The sequence below is a fragment of the Lampetra fluviatilis genome, chromosome 11, assembly GCF_964198595.1.
Source record: "Lampetra fluviatilis chromosome 11, kcLamFluv1.1, whole genome shotgun sequence".
Lineage (NCBI taxonomy): Eukaryota > Metazoa > Chordata > Hyperoartia > Petromyzontiformes > Petromyzontidae > Lampetra > Lampetra fluviatilis.
This window is the reverse complement of record NC_136285.1, coordinates 3,827,807-3,843,425: the sequence shown is the minus strand read 5'-3', so window position 1 is coordinate 3,843,425 and position 15,619 is coordinate 3,827,807. Positions and strand designations below refer to the sequence as shown.

Genomic DNA, 15,619 nt, shown 5'->3' with positions numbered 1-15,619 from the left:
CTATGGGCGTTGTACATAAAGTTGGAGCGCTGTTTCTATATCAGTGATATTCCATAGGCCAAAAGCGACCAAAAGAGAATTTACTAGTGGTATTCCACGGGGGAATTGGCAAAAAGGCCTAAAAAAGGCCTTGAGACGAGGCGAGGCGTTTGCTGCACAAAGCTTCATCGTTTCGTCAAATCTGCGCCCTCCGATTAGCACGGTTGGCTACGTACGGTGCGATAGAAGTTCAACATACATACACACATACACATGCAAACCAACGTGACTCCCGTCTCAAACGAGCAAACAGTGTGGCGCTCCTCTCCACCGGAGAACTGCAGCCACTGGTAGAAACTCCACGTTCCCATGGCGAGGGTTAGTTTTCTCCATGTGATCTCCCCCACATAGTGGTGCTCATTTTGCGAACGGCCGAGTAGACCTTCTCGCGGGCTGAGGCAAACCTTCCGATTGTGCGCGATGCAAGTGCTGTCACCACAGTTCCACCCAGTCGAGTATGCCGTATATATTTAAACAGGCACCTGCATTTCTGAATCGACTAAACATCCCCAGAGTAGAAGCCTGCACTCTATAGAATAGTCACGATGCTCGAGGAGGTTTAATTTAATTACATTTCAAATGCAAAAGGGCAATACGCTCACAATAGCCACGCGCAGCAAACGGCAATCGAAGACAAAACGAAGAAAATCTAGAGAAAGGAAAACACAGGAGGATTTCGACTGCTGAGTAGAAACAGTTCCTCTGACATGTGCCACGGTTGTGCACATGCAGCCGCTGGCGCGTGTTGCCACAGCGCTGGGTAAGAGGCAGGTGGGAGGGGAGGACGACGACTTCGAGGCGAGGAATCACGCTGTTGAAATGCAGCGAGTGAGCTGGTGAGTGAGCGGGTGGGTGCACAGATGGGTGTGTGAGTGTACGGGTGGATGAGTGTATAGGTGTGAGCATGGGTGTGAGTATGGGTCGACTCAGCCACAAATGAGTACCTGGTGCGGTGTATAAACATCGCTACTGGGGAGACAAAGGCGGTCGGGCGTGGTGCTGGCCTCCCACCCCCTCCTCGTGTACCGTTTCGGCCTTCATAGGCTCGCTAACAGCACTTGCCCCAACGGTATGTCCAGGCTATAGGGGTATCTTTATCTTTGTCTGTTTTTGAGTATGGGTGTGGGGGAGCGGTGGTTTTGTGGTTAGCGCACTGCACAACGAAAACGGCGACCCGAGTTCGATTCTCGCTTGCGGCAAACACAATTGTCTAAACCGGTCCTGGGCCTCCCCCACGTTGAGCACCGGTGCGGTGTGAAGGCATTAATGTATGTGAAACTTATTTCGCACCATACGTAATCGGAGGTGTGGGAGACAAAGGCGGTCGGGCGTGGTGCTGGTCACCCAGCCCCTCGTGTGCCGTGCCAGCCTTCATAGGAGGTCGCGAACAGCACTTGCTCCAACAGTCTGTTCAGGCGACACTGAGGTCTGCGTGTGTGTGCGAGCATGGGCTTCTGAGAGGAGATAGACTGATGCTCTACGGAAGGATGTGGAGCTGAGTGGACTTGCCGATGACCGGTGCCAGCGGTGTCTAGATCAGCCTCGGTGGAGGAGGCTCGTGAAGGACTCCGTGACTGGGCATTTGGAGGCCGTCGCCCTCCAGCAACAACGGAGGGCAGAGGAGCGACGCTCACAACAACGAGGGGAGCGCCGGGCAGCTAAAATCAGTGGGGGGCACAGGTGCTGCATTTACCTGTCATCTCAGTCAGCCAACACATGGCACCTGCTGGGTCTGTCCCGTGACCTCCTGCCACCAGCGAGCCTTCACGTGGCCTCAGGGTGCACCTGGCCTGGCACAGGCGCCGTGGCGGGTATTGGTGTACTCTATCGGTATGGGCTGCCGTGCTTACCAGACAGCACCTACGACTGCAGTATGTTAAAGGGCTACACTGGGGATCTTAGTCTTTGTGCGGGTGGGGCTGTACAGATGGGGGCCGCGTGTACACGTGAGCGAAGAGCTGTTGATAGCCCCCCCCCTTCTCCTCCCTCCACCCCGTGTGGGACCGCGAGAGTTGCCGCTGGACACACGCGGGCGCCGCTGTAGCGGCGCTGCCCCCTGAATCTCAATCAGGCGAGAGGGCCACCACGCAATTTACAACCAAACACACGGCTACCACGAGGCGTGGCTGGGGTGGGTCGTGGTGGTGGTGGTGGGGACGTCACCCTCGCTCGTGGCTGTGTGGTGGCGATGGTGGACCGTCGATTTCACGCGCTGGAAAACGGCGATCTGGAGAGATCGAACCGGGGGCCCCCGGTGGGTCCCGGTTCGATCCGATCTCCACGCGGCGGCGGTGGCTGTTGAAACGGCGGGTGGCGAGTTTCTTAGATCCACCACCTCCCGGTTCACGCCGCTCTCTGTCCACCCAGCGGTTCAAAGTTGGTTCGTCGTAGTCAGTCGATTGGGGCAGGTCGCGGTGTAGTGGGGTCAAGGTTTGAGTACCCAAGGCGTCTTGGCTGGCATGGGAGAGTCGGCCAAAAACAACCCTCTGGAGTGGAGCCTCCATTCACCAGCAGTGGCGCAAGCAAGCAATTGCAGGCCTGCACTTTTACCTTTTGAGTGTTTACCACATTTCGTACCTAACGATACAATCTCATCGATACTGGAATTGCTGGGTGGATTCCCTTAGAAAAGTTATAATTATCTAGTTACTGCTTACTTAAGGGTTTAAAAGCAAAATAGCATCCTCCTCATATATGTAGCCGGAACTTGGTATTTTTATACATCAGCCTCAATGATTGCCTTTGCAATTGCTATCCTATATTCATATTATCATATACTGGGTTACAAAAGATATTCATATTAACATACGCCAGGTTGAATTCACAACCTTTGTGTTATGGCTGTCACATCTTTAGCATGACCTGGGATGCTTCCCATCTCCACGCACGATCATTTCCCCTTCCGTTGTTTTTTGTTTGGAATCCTTTGAGTGTGTATTTTAATAAAAGCAGTCGTTAAAAGTAATCGACTGGTAGACGCTATGTAACAGTAATCTGATTACACACCCAGTGTAACCACATTACTGTTCCATGCCTTTGGTAATCTTATTGGAGTAATGTGCTACTTGGAACACAATACACCGGATATTAATCACAAAGCCAATTTCACGCCGGTTGTTAGTCACGCGCTCATTTCTTTTTGCTGGATCCAGCATTCTGATGAGCCCTAAAGAATGGAAAACACGTCAGTGTCTTTCATTCTGCGGCCTGAATACTGATGCCTCTCTCGAAGACCTGTCGGCCAAATACATTTTCAGGCAGGAAACATTCCCAGCTCATCGGTAAATATAGTACGTATAAGAAATCGAACTCCTCTATGGCGACAACAGACAATGCTATAAATGTATATCGTGATGGTTGATGCCTTTCAAAAGATAATTAAAAGCAAGCACTTATAGAAATATAACACAACATCGTCATTGGCGTCACTGTGCAGAATTTAAGGGACAATGTATATAGGCAGACCCATGTCTCCTTCACATATCTGTCGACTTAAAAAAACAGTAGTTTTTTCTTTTTTACACAACCCACTGGCCCCACACCCTTCTGGGAGTGCACAATTTCAGCAGCATTGCTGCAATGCCAGCAAAGAATCTGGACTTGTTGTTGAAAACAGTTCCCGAAGAAGCTCGCAGCACAATGAGCGAAACGTCGGCCATCGTGCCGAAACAACACGAGGCGCGATCTGAAAACGCATCGGAGCGCGACGGAGCCTTGAGAGAGGCCTGGAAGAATCCGGCGCGATTCGAATGGCACAAAGGCCACTGACAAGGCCAGCCCGTTTGTGTTTGGCCCACACGCGCCGCATTGTGAGTGAGTTGCCTGCGACGGGTCGGCCGGGCGGGACGCACTCCGTGCGTCGTCTCCGCGGTATTCTGCGTCCGTTCCCAAAGACACGCACGGCAGGATTCCAGGCCGCGTTCACAGGCGTCGCGTTACACGCGCGTTAAGCTTTGCCCGTCTGCAATCAATAGCGGCGCTCTCGCTATCGCGTTCCCTCATTATGCCCCCCCCCGCGCACCCCACCCCCCCACCGTCTGCGCCGCGCGCGATACACGACCTCTCAGCGCTATCGTGATGCCAAAGAGGGCCCGGTGGTTGTCCACAAGAGCCCCACGTGTACCTGGCCCTGCCGATGTCACCAGCCTCATCATCTTGCATCCGCAACCTGCAGTGGCGGCACACGGCGCACGCAGGCCGAGGGCAACGCTTCGAGCCACAAGCGGTTCTCTCGGGGGCACGCCCAGATCATGAGAATCTACGGGTGAATCAAACGTCAGCTTATATTCAAATCGTGATAAAAGAAGACAAGCAAATTCACGTGGAATTTTTTTATTCATTTCGCTCACCTTAACGCTGACTCTTTCCTCTCATCTCACTAAATCTCTTTCTCTTATCTTACCACATATCTACGTCTCGTCCATAACTGTTCTGTCACATAACTGCGATTTTGTAAGTTGAAACGGGCCACGCAAATAAATTATTTCCATTTACAGCCCCCCGTGGGCTCGCACTACCACTCTGGCAGTCACTGCCGGCTCCCCAACACCTGCACGTGCCCCCCTCCTCGACCCCCCCCCCCCCCCCGCTCCTTCTCTGTAAAGAACACTCTCTTCCATTTTGCAACAACAAAAAAGGCTTTAATTGTGTTACGAAAGACCTCTGGCAGACCTTTGAAAAAGTCAGTGCTGAAAGCCTGCACGCTCTGTGCAAGAAGAAGAAGAGAAATGCCTCATTGTGTATATTAAAAAAATGCAGACTGGGCCTGAGCCAGAGCAAAATGCCCTCCATCCCCCAAGGTGGCACGTGCTGCTGTGCCAGTGCCGCTGAAGTGCCAAAGGGTAGCCGAGTGGGCCCACACTCTGTGGCTGTCAAGAGTCACGGTGGGAAACGCTCCCTCCTCGACCAACGGTCAGGCTCCCGCGCGCTGTTTGGCGTGACGTTAGACGGTCCGTCCCGCGTGCTGGGGAGATTCGCCTTCAGTTTCCCTCCGTGGGTTGAAACGTCGGACACCGTGTCGAAAAACTGCGTCGTACGACCCGGGTACGCGTCGGGAGAGCCATACACCACAACCGCGAAAGGCTACGCAGTAGAACCACCAGACTCCTTTGGTTTAAAAATGAAAATTATTAAAAGGCGATGTATGAAATGTTGAATGTCATATACACAAATACTCCTCTCCCTTCCCTCATCTTCTCCTCCCATAAAAATACCACGTTCACGATCGTTGCCCCTACGACGTGAGTGGGGCAGTGAGCCCAACCACCTTTCTTCTCCGCTGTCCCGTGGTCACCTGGCCTCGGGGTTGTTGTCCACGGAATATCTGTACCCCCCCACCCCCACCCACTTCTCCCCATCGCTTGTGCTTTGTACCGGGCACTTATATAACCGAACCTATGACTACTTCACATGTTGTGTACAATTACTTTTGCATCACTTCTCTCAAACTCGCCTGGATTTCTGCCCATTGATGGTGTGACCCCCATAGGGTTTGACACCAGGCCGTGGGCCCGGGGGTGGTGGTGATAGCAGAGAGAGGTTGGTTTAGTGCCGAGACCAGGAAGACTTTGGCAGTGGAAGAGACAGTGTGGTAAGGGCTGAGACCATGGTGGCAAGATATTAACTACCTCACCGGGTATACAGGAGGCCATGGGTTCGATCCTGACCCTGACGCCTGATGTATATTTAGAGTTTACATGTCTCTCCCTTTAAATGTCTCTCCCCGTGGTGGCGTGGATTTGTCTCCGGTTCCTCCGGATTGTCCTCTACATTTAGAATAAACATGCGTTTAGAGTGTTCGGCTGCTATAAATATCCACACGATAAGCCACTTCGCTAAGCTATCATTAGCGGCCAGGTCGCTTTCAGAAAAAGAGCTCCTTAGCTCGGTTAGCCTTATCCGGTGACATTTTTTTGTTAACTAGTATATATTTTTTAATCTGAGCTAGTAGACTACCTTTGTGGGGCATGAAGCCCGCTCTTTCACACTGGCCAGGAGGACTGGAGGTAGCAGGGGGAACGCTGAACATCTGCAGCACAGGAAATGGTCCACCGATCAGGTCGACACAACAGTTTTACCTTGCCTATATATTAAAATATATATAGTTTAGATTTATTTTGCTGAACGGATGTGATAACCGAGGTGCCGAGGTGTGGGGTTGGAACTGTGCAATGTCTGGGCCAAACCCAGACTAGATCCAGTCCGGCACGGAGTAGTCACGGATAAAAGGCATGAAGACTTCATCTTGGGCCTGAGTCGATAGAGAAGAGACGGCTGCAGAGTCAGAGAGCTGCAAAGATGGGGTTGGACACACCCGGGTAGAGACTGAGATGGCATTTGGTCCTGACAAGAGCTTAGCACCGCAAAATTGTTCAACATTGTCAGGTGTTCATAAAATATAGTTACATCTCGTTGCAGTGTCGAGGCTTGGCATGCCAACACAACAAAGAACTGCCATTGAACTTCACGATCAAAGGTTCGGTTTGTGAATGTTGTGTTTGTTTGTTTGGGTAGCTGAAATATGCATTTAGCCACAGCCAAGTGCTGAAATAGACATGTTTATAGTTCTATCGAGACATCTGTGCACCCAGACGAATATGGAATTTTGACCGATGTGTTGGAACCACCCACACCACTATCAAACAGGCACTCTGGCATGCAGACGCCCACGTGCCTTTTTACAAACGACACTATAGATCATGTATAATACATATTGCACCTTTAAAAAAAATCACCTCCCTGCAATATTCACTTCAAATCATTCACTTGTCTCAATGTCGCCACACAAAAGGCATAAAGCACACAAAGCCTCATGGGGATCTAAAGCTAATTAAGCATTGGAGTCAGATCACAACCCCGTGAGGTCAAATAGCTGTTTACAAGCAGGATCGAGACCATAAGAGGCTTTGTGACCTTCGTGGCCTGCCCAAGATTTATGGGACAATGACGCAGGGAAAATACTAATTATCAAACGAGAACACAGCAACACGTTTAGAACGAGGGTTTCTATAACAAATAGACAAAAACCCGACCGAATTATCCACAATAATACCCAGCCACGTCGCACCACAGTTTGAGCACCTGGCTCTCCATTGCAAGGTTGTGATTTCAATTCGCGGTTGGGGGTTAACTCTGCCGTTCATTCCCCAAGGACAAATAAAACGATTACCACTTAGTAGGAAGTCAACTTGGTCACCATCGTCAGGGGAATGTGGAATTTCCACCACTGAGCTCAGGACTGCGAATGGAGGTAATCTCTGTTGCCGTTTCATTTTAAGTAGTGGGAGAGCGAGTTACTTTAACCAACAATGTATATTTGTTTGTATCATATCCATATGATGAGTGGATAAAGAAGATGATTCAAACTATGCCGAGATTTACTTTTTTTCATTTTTTCCTCATTGTAGGTACAAAATTAATTCCTCTCCACTACACTCTATCTCTCAACACCCCTGGCTGCACTTTGCCCTGACCTGCCTTAATCACCAGACATTTTGCTGGCTGGACAGGTTACTTATTTGCCTGCCAAAACCAGCGTGGCAGGGCAGGCACGCACACAAAGCTTCATTTCAAAAGGCCGAAGGGGTCACCCGCAATTTCAGCCAACAAAACGGCGACAATTTGCAATGGCTCGGATCTGACCTGAGTCCGAGACAGGGCAGTGGCTGTGTGTTTTCACGAAAGGAGCTCTGATGATGTCAAAACCGCAATTAAACTCCTGCCACGTGCAGACGTACAGGACCCAGCCCGTCAATTTGGAGACTGTCGCGAGGACTTGACGGCGTTGGAAACCGAGAGCCGCTGGGCACATTCTGGCTCAGCGCGAGCACGCGCACGCCAGCGGGGTCCCCTGCGGATGACGACCGCGAGGCCATCGTAGCCAACGCGGTTGTTGCCCCCTTTTGTGGCAGAGGTTTCGTGGTTGGAATCCGGTAGGCCGCCCCCGGTTTTCGCCACGGACGTGTTTAACGGTGACGTGCGTGCCGGCTGCTTCACAGTGGGCGTCAGAGACTCCCGTGATTTCTTTCGTCGCGGTCCAAATTCGCCGAACTTCAAAATATCCCTGCGAATTACTCAATTGGGATCGCACAACGCGACGTGACCTCTTACTGTGAATCTACTGCAGACTGTGCCTGGGAAACACATAGCACCTTCGTGGTAGCCTCGTACTATCAATAGCGCAGCAGTGGCGAGATGTTATCCCCTCGCCTGGTATGCAAGAGGTCGTGGGTTCGATCCCGACCCTGACGCCTGTGTATTTGGGGTGTGCATGTCTCTCTCCCTGTGGTCATGTGGATTTTCCTCAAGGTCCTCCGGTTTTTCCCTCCACATTTGTAAACATGTGTTGAGAGTGTTTGGCTGCTATACATTTCCAAATGATAAGCCACTTGATTAAGCTATCATTTGTGGCCAGGTCGCTTCTGAAAAAGACCTATATAGCTTAGTGGGCCTTACCTGATCAAATTAAAATAATTTAATTGTTGCGTTTTTATCAAAAATGCTCAAATACCAAATCTACTAAACTATTATTATCATCATCATCATCGCTTTCTTCAGACAGACACCACGAATGGAACACAGTCGATACACAACATTCAAGATGTGACCTTGCAGCATCTGGCTTTGGTTTTGCCCGAGGTTACATAATCTCAACTGACCTCCGTCATCCTGTACGTGTCAAAGCCAAAGCAATGTCCTCTCCTTGAGTACACCTGCAATGTTCTCCTGACACCTTACATTTCAAACTTCAAAATTGCTCACCCAATTATCTAAGCAACTTCTAACACCCTCTACAACTCAGAGGCCAGCATCTGATGTCGCGTGACCCACCAGCACACGCTCACGTTACTATGTGCCCGGATGGTAAATGCAGTATAATCAAATATTTTGCTGATGTAAATTTCTCCATGATAAGCCACTTCGTTGAGCTATCATTTGTGGCCAGGACGCTTCTGAAAAGGAGCTACATAGCAAAATATCGAAAAAAAATAGTTCAGTTTGTAGTTTAGTAAACGAGCACTGCATCTATTTTTAGCACACGGCCAACTGCATACATTCCACATTCTCATGACAAGATCTCGTCTCTCACAAAAAACAATCATTGAATTCCAACACATGGTGCAGACTCTAACAGGCAGTGCATACATTGAGCATTGGCCATTATTATCACTGTCCAAAGTGGGACTTTGAATCCATCCTTATGTGTCAGCTTGTCAAACAAGTGAGAACGTGTCTAAAAATGTAACCCCCATGTCGGATGAGTACGGCCACAGCGAGCTGTTAAATCAGTTTACACGTGATTGGTTAATGCACACGAATAAATCAATCAATTTATCGACTTAAATTGATGTTTACCCTCGCGATATAAGCATTGACTAATGTGGTAAGAATCAATGCTTTACCATTCATGCAAATCGTAGGCAAATTCTAACTGAGGAAACACATTCGTGCAGATGTTAGTTTGTTGAGTTTGTAAGCCAGCTGAGTTTTACAACCGGGATTGAGCAAGGGGAAAGCACCACCACTTTTCAAATAATAGAAAACAGAATCAAAACATTTATTTATACTGGATGAATCCGATTAGCTATAAAGCTCTTTTTTCACACATGTCCAGTCGGGGCTCTTCAGAACGTTGGAACAACAAATAATACAAAAACACGACAGGAGTGCAAAGTTTAGTAAAGGTAAAATATATACAAATAAAACTAAACTATCATTATTTTACCAGGTAAAGCCCATTGAGCTGTTAGCTTCTTTTTCAGAAGCGACCTGGCCACACAAGATAGCTCAACGAAGTGGCTGATCACGTGTAAATTTATAGCAGCCAAATAATCTAAATTAAATATGGGAGTGCAAAAATGTGACCAAAAATAACTCTTGACTCGAACGAACCTATGAGCACGGTTGGCTACGTACGGTGTGAACGAACCGTGACAATTCGTCGAATCGCAGGGGTAAGGATGGAGAGGGGGGGGCTTAGGTATAGGGGGGGGGGGTACAGTGAAACGTAGCTGCTGTAAGTCAAGTGTAACGAGTGAAACGATGTTTCTGAGGAGTCCCGTGTGATACACAAACCAATGTCAGTGTTCCCCGCAGCGATGATAAACACATTAAGGATTTCCTTAAAGTGCCGCTACTTTTAACTTTTTTTTTAATATGTTGGGACAGCTGAGTGCAAGCCAGGCTCCACAATAATTGTAAAATGCCACGATAATTCATCACGCGCAAAGTATCATCACCATCGATCGATAAATCATTCAGCGTTCCCTTATTCAACTAGTTGAGAGGCCATTTAGATTCATTATCTCTTCCGCAATGAGACTATCGCAGTCACCTTCATTAAATTGGAATGGTTATAAACTTTTTTGTCGTAATTTATTTAGCAGGCAGGCTTTTTTCCGGCGGGCCTGCCGGCACTTGCCGTACGCAGACGAGGCAGAGAAATATGGAATTTCTACCATTGGCGCATGGTCACCAACGGAGGTGTTCGAGCGTGAAGACACTTTTCCTCGTGGTTTAAAAAGTATCCAGGTGACATTGAGGTTGAGTGATCGACTCTGAATGCCGTGCGTGCACATCCCGTTCGGCGTCAACTCCACTCACCATCACTCTTGGATCTATAAAATGGCCACCGCTTTGTGAGTAATCAATCGTCGTTGACGTCGGGAAAAAAACTAGTCCAATCAATGGGAATGTGGAATTTCAACCACTGTCTCGGGACCATCAATGTAAATAAACACTGGCAACACTCTGACTTGAGAGTTTAACCCTTTCCCATTCCGATGACCTACGTGTCCGTTTATCGGCACCGAGGCTCCCACAAGGCAATGCGGGAGGGGCATGTGGCACAGTTTGGTGGCAGCTATCATAGGGTGCGCTCGTGTAGATACAATGTCTTTAAAAACAACAGCGCTACGTCTCTCTAAATAACGTTAATGCTGAGTTGCTTGCGCGTCCGAGATTCAGCGGTGAACAGGACCCACACCCTGCAACTTGCAGCAAATGTCTCGCAACGGGAAAGGGTTAAAGTTGTGGGACTTGGGCTCAGACATCAGAATGCATTGGTCTACCGTACATCTTGTGGCACCCTGCGGTAATTCTCTGTAAAATGTTACTCTCGACACAATACGCAGCAGCAGCAGCTCATTGGCAAGAGAAGCGTCCGCTTCGCTGCACACGTCCATTGTATGAGGGCTGACGAAAAGTCTGGATTTTCTTTTTATTGTTTAAACAGTTAAAAAATATCGTGATTGTGTGTTACCTGAAAAATATATGCAAACGATCTTCAGAGAGTCCAAAAAGAAAGCCGTGGAAAATGTTGCGAAATTCTCGAGAAACACTCGACAAAAACCCACTCACAAGACCCGGGGCTCCTGGTGCCTTCCACAATGTTTTCCACGTTAGATAACCACGTACAGAGAAAGCAATTTGCGAGTGACAATGGAGTGATGTGTGCCGTGCACGAGTGGCTTGAGTAGCAAAACAAAGGGGTTTTCCAGCAGGGGATTAAACCCTGGGAACATTTGATGGACCGAGTGCATTGAATTCTAAAGAGACCTTGTGTGTGTGTATATATAAATAAAAACTGTTTAAACGTTGGGAGGACATTGTATACTTTCAATGTCAGCCCATGGACGGATTCTATCATCTCTTGTAACAATGACAATTAAATCACCGTCAAATGCTCTCTTAACGTAATAATAATCATCATCATCATTACCAGCAGTGGACTTTATGGTTATTTTAAGCCTCATCATTTGCTGTCAAAATAACCAGTTAGCGCACTAATCATTGTGACGGTCATCGTAACAATCGTCGCAATAATTCACGGCGCTGTGATACCATCGTTATATTATATTACACCAAAGAATACGTTGGAGAATTATAACAGCCAGCAGTGTAAAAAATATATATTGTAATTCAGGAGCTCGTGTCATATTTGTGTGACCCATCACATTACAAGACCATAAGAGAGACAGATTATTATTAAATCTATAACAAAGCAATGGCTTTGGCTGTGGGAAGGGATTAAGTGGCTGCATTATTAAATCAATGCACACAAAAAGAACCCTGAAACTTAAATACAAGTCTCTTAATGCACCCTCCAATCCGCCAAGCAGGAACTTGAAAGAAAAGCGCCCCAGCCTATGAGAAACTCATTCCTCTGCCTCGTATCTCTCTTCCCATCAGCCCCGGCAATAACCCTCAAGGCTCCCACAGTTCTTCACAGCAGCCACTTTGGGTTTTTTTTTCAGCCAAGGAAATGTCAATGGCCTCTGTGTAATCAGCGGATAGCCCGTTGAGGTGCGCTATCGCTTTGGCATGGGAGACCTGGGTGCCCTTGCTGGCGGGAGGACGTCTTCTGCTAATCGGAGGCGCGGGTGGGGACAACAAACGAAACAGAAAAGCATTCCACTGTGTATGTTGATTAACTGTGAATAACCCAACCAATAACAGGTGCTGCACGTGAACAAGATCAACATTATCCATTTCAATGTATATGACCCCCCCCCTGCCGCCGCCGACCTTCCCACCTGATTGGCTCGTAGTGATGACATCACCTTTACTCTATTCCAGACAAAAACAGGAAGGCTTCGTCATTATTCTGGCTAGTCGCCTGATGAAGTTGTTGTTGTAATCGCCAGCAAAACCTCGTTCTCAAATTTGAAAAATGTTGTGGGCTTACTCTTCAACACACTGGTGTGCTGAGGTGGTAACTAACTGGCGACAAAACCTATTAAATGGCTATGTCAGGTGGTGGTGCGTTTAACGACATTTATATTTACACGATTTAACCTGAAAAAACCTTTAAGAACGTTTGTATATCTGTCTTTGTATACTGCGGGCCGTGACACCGACACACAATAGCCAACTCTGTAAAAGATGTCGTAGGGTTTTTAGCATTCATTTGACACCAGGTGAACGGGTTTCTTTTTTTTCCGGTGAATTCGCAGCAAAAATGCCCACAGCTGTCTGCAGTGCTGCGGCACAACGGTCAACCCACGATCGTGAGACTGAAAGTTCAAAATCTCGGGTGCCAGTTGAGCCGACCATCATAGCCCACGGCCACCACGTGTGATGTTCATCAAAGTCATACCATAACGTAGCACACGTAACATGTGATGAGCATGACCCGCGATGGGTCAATACAATTTTGCACCAACACCAATGAGTGAGAAGTCAACGGTTGTTGTCGTCTCCTGAGGCGAAATATTTGCCGAGGTGGGAAACGTGGAACTCGCACCGCTGTCTCGGAGGCCGCGAGTGGAGTTGAGCGGCTGCCCAGAACACTCGGTTGAGCTGGGAGAGACATTGTGGCTCGAGTACGCCTCTAAGAATTACGCATATTTACGTGCGCTTTGTTATATCACCGTGCAAACTGGCATCTGCTCAACGGTGAAAGACTCGGTTTCATCGCTGGAAAACCCCCCTGCCGGCAGATAAGCGACACATCCTGGTAGACGACAAATCCGGAATGAAGCACCACTGGGGCCTGCCTCCCACGGCAGCTCATTCAATGTTTTTTTTTCTTCCAGCCAGCCTTGGCAATCTCTCCCGTGTCTCCGCATGAGCCTGAAAGCCCTCAGCTCTCCGCTGCCAGTGTCTACATCAGAGCCGACTCAATAACGAGTATCGCCTCAGACAGGCTGTCCTTTTTGTTTCTTTTGTACAGATAACTTTATGAGCGCGCTAAGAGCCATTGTCAAAGTCTTTGCACGTTAAGAGGCCAATTTCAGCGTTAATCTAATACCAGGATTTCAAAAATGTTAAACTCGGTTCCCCAATGGAATTAGGATGCACATTCGAATCCCTTTAAGCGTAGATTTAAACCTATGGTGTTAGGAGTACTGGCCCAGTAGCCTGACTCAGGTATTACCCCCATAATATCATCTCCGCCAGTTGTGACAAAGCTGGCCTCATGTCTCTCTCGATGCAAAATAAGCCTGTAGTGAGTCCAACTGAGTTGCAGACGTTATTCTTTAGAGGCAACACATTTATTTAACATCAACACGTTAACACAAAGGGGTAACTGCCCCTTTACCAGATACAGCCTAGGATGGTGTCCATCCAGCTAACTACACTATAATGAGGAGTTACTGCTACGAAGGGTCGGACCCTCACTCGGGTCCCCGACCACGTGTTGATGCTCGTAGGACGTGGAGCTTCCAGCTTGTCGAATACAGCGACCCCGGTCCCTCTCAGAGACCCACCTTGTATCCTCCCGAGTCGGGGCTGGCTCCACCCAGGCCCAGTCCGCCTTCTAGAGCATTCTAGCTCCCTCTAGATCCCTCTCGAGACCTCTCACCGGACACGTGATCACCCCCTAGCCCCCCCCCCACCTGGGGGCCTCTCTGTGGACACTCTAGACCACGTGTCTGCAGGGTCAACCAGAGTGCCATGGCCCAGGGCAACCCTGTCCCTGAGCTGACACTCTCCTACTCCTCCTTGTGGAAGCCCGCACTACACGCTATGCGTGGTACCCGCGGAAACCCAGCGCTCGCCAAGCCCCGCTAGGACTGGTGCTACACCCGCCTACGGGGTGTACGCGATGGCGGTGCATCACGTGCTATAGTAAAGCCGGCATCACACAGCAACTCACCCAGTGCTGTCTGCGACGTAGGAACATCGCACGCCACGACCCTCCTGGGCCGGCACCATACAGTGACATCCCCGATGTCTCTACAAGTCTACCGAGATGGAATGGGTTTTTGTTGTTTGTTGTATTTTCCATAGGAGATCAATATTTCCAGTGAAATTTCAAACTTCAACAGCTTTGGCTCAGAGGTCTGAGATCCTGATTTTGAATGTGGGTGGCCACCCTTGATTAACCTCGGTTCTGGCAGATCCTCATTTGAAGGTCTCGGTCCAACCCTCAATGATTGTATACAAAAGAAATCCCAATATTATTACATTTAGATGTATACTTAATTTAGCTAAATCCAGCTCTGAGAATTATGAATATCAGTTTGACTGTCATGCGAAAACAACCTCATTGCGGAGCGTACGAGAAAGTGCTTTCACTACTGTGTGAAGAATAAAGACACGGGTGCACTGCTCTGAGAATCCATTACAGCATTCCCTCGTTATTCACGAAATTGCTATTTGCGATTTTGGCAATCCACGAATCGCATCTGGAACTCTACATGACTGCATAGAGAGAGAGAGAGAAAGAAAGCGATTAGATGAAATGATGAAAGAGAAAGTGATGGGATAAAGTAATGACACAAAGTGATGAGTTAAGATAAGCTCATTTTTAAACTATAATTTAATATTTTTATTTAAAGCTTTCGTGACTGCAGGGATTCATATTCTTGGTTCTTTCGGTAAAGTCACGTAGAATGGAAATAATAAAATTATATAAATAGAAAACAATAAAAATTCTCACGACGTTTCGACTGCAACACAAGCAATCACACCTGATGATGATTGCTTGTGTTGCAGTCGAAACGTCCTGAGAATTTTGAAATCCACCTGATGATGATTGCTTGTGTTGCAGTCGAAACGTCGTGAGAATTTTTATTGTTTTATATTAATATTATTTTATTATTTCCCTTCTACGTGACTTTACCAAAAGAACCAA

General features: G+C 48.2%; 1 protein-coding gene across 7 annotated transcripts in view; it reads right to left on the bottom strand.

Annotated features, from left to right (window-relative positions):
- LOC144934736 (dynein axonemal heavy chain 3-like) overlaps positions 1-15,619 on the bottom strand; it is an 864,594-nt gene that overhangs the window by 736,686 nt on the left and 112,289 nt on the right. The window lies entirely within an intron of this gene.